The sequence below is a fragment of the Gavialis gangeticus genome, unplaced genomic scaffold (assembly GCF_001723915.1).
Source record: "Gavialis gangeticus isolate Ggan-Ray unplaced genomic scaffold, GavGan_comp1, whole genome shotgun sequence".
NCBI lineage: Eukaryota > Metazoa > Chordata > Crocodylia > Gavialidae > Gavialis > Gavialis gangeticus.
In genome coordinates, this window is record NW_017729002.1 from 15,341,184 (window position 1) to 15,342,994 (window position 1,811).

Below are 1,811 nucleotides of genomic sequence, written 5' to 3' on the forward strand. Positions count from 1 at the left end.
ACTGATCTGCAGGAGTCCCTCCCACAGGGTCTGACAGGCTTCGGCATTGGTCAGATCCAGGCGAAAGAGCTCTTCATAGAAGACCTGCGCGCGCTGGCGCATCTCACCTGGATCGGTGAGTGGGGTGCTCTCACCCACCAGAAGGCAGGTGATGCATATCTTGGCTCCCTGCCTCTTCTCCAGGGCACAAAAGGAGCTCGATGTGCGAGCGGACAAACACACTGCAGGTGCAGTGGTCATCCAGAGCATGAAGCTCTTCCCACCTCTCCTGACACTCTCCGCAGAGGGACAGGTTGGTTGTGTCAGTGGCCAAGCATCTCTCTAGCTCTAGCACTTCCCGCTCAAGCTGCTCCCAGACCACCTCCCTCTACCGGAGTGTGCCCTTGAGTGTAGCCTCAGCAAAAAAGCCAGATGCGCACCTTCCCCACATCCCACCATTTCTGAGCCAAGGGGAAAGCTGCCTGTTGCTCCTGCCAGGCCAGCCAGAGCTCCTGGAAGGCCTCCCTGAAGCCCACATCCTCCAGCAGGCTGGCACTGAAATGCCAGTAGGCCAACCCCAAATGCCCATGCCCCAGCATGGCCCGGGCCCAGGCAAGGTAGTCATCACTGAAAGGGGTTGGCTGGATGCCAGAGGAGTGGGCCCAAGCAAAGTGTGGCAAAGAGATATAAACCCAGTCTAAGGGGGAGTGGCATGCCTACTCCTCCCCCACCCTCACATAGGTGAAGGCAGGGGGGTTGGTGGGGTGACAGGCATGCCAGACGTCCACCAGGGAGCAGTCCATCAGGATTTCCCCAAAGATGCCCATGGTGGCCTGGTTCCACTTCTTGCCTGACTGGTCTCGCACATCTAGGGTGATGTTAAAGTCCCCGCCAAGGATTGACACTCGCAAGGGTTGAGGGTGCCAATATATGTGGCCACCTGGTGGAAGAAATCCACCAACTCCAGGTTGCTTGCGGGGTGTACACGTTCAGAAGATTCAGGACCAGCCCCTGCACCTGGACCCAGAAGTGCAGAAGGTGGCCTGGCACCACCTCAACGTCCTGAAGAACCTCCAGCTACAGGCCTGGGAAGAACAGGGTGGCCACCCTGCATGAGGTGGCTGAGAGGTGACTAAAAAAGACCCTGCTTCCCCTCTCCAGCAGCCAATTTGGTTCGTCGGCTGGAGTCATCAGGGTCTCCTGCAAGAATACCATGGGGTACCCTCCCTCCTGAAGGAAGGAGAGCACCCAGCACCTCTGCAGACCCTTCCTGCAGCCATGGATGTCAAAGGTCATGATCTTAAACAACCCCATGGCCGGGGAGGTGGAGTAGATGGTTCAGCAGGGGATTTGGTATGGGGCCTGCTGGTTTGCATGGCACCCTCTCATACATATAGAGGGCATCTGTGAAGCTGCAGGCCCACCTATAGATCTGGGCATTGCAGCTTTTGGGCCCCTTGCCTTCCCTTGCCAACACCCTTGCAGTTGTGAGGATGCTTTCAAAATCCCCCCAGCGGTCCAAGGTTAGCTGAACCTGGTTAGCAGACCAGCACGTGTAGTCACAGTCAAGAAATGCAAGTAGCTCATCCCTGGGGACCACTGGGACCGAGAGGTCTGCAGGCTCCATGGAGCCTGCTGGTTCTCAGGTGTCCTCCTCCTGGTCCTGGGGCTCAGAGGGCTCCTTAGGCACCATCTGAACCCCCCAGCCCACTAAGAACCTAGACTCTGGTTGGGATTGGGAGAGCTCTGGAACCCACTGGGATGGGGTGGGGGTAAGAGTGGGGGTGGGGCTCCTGCAAAAGATGGTGGGGTAGAGCTGGAGCCCTGGGGGG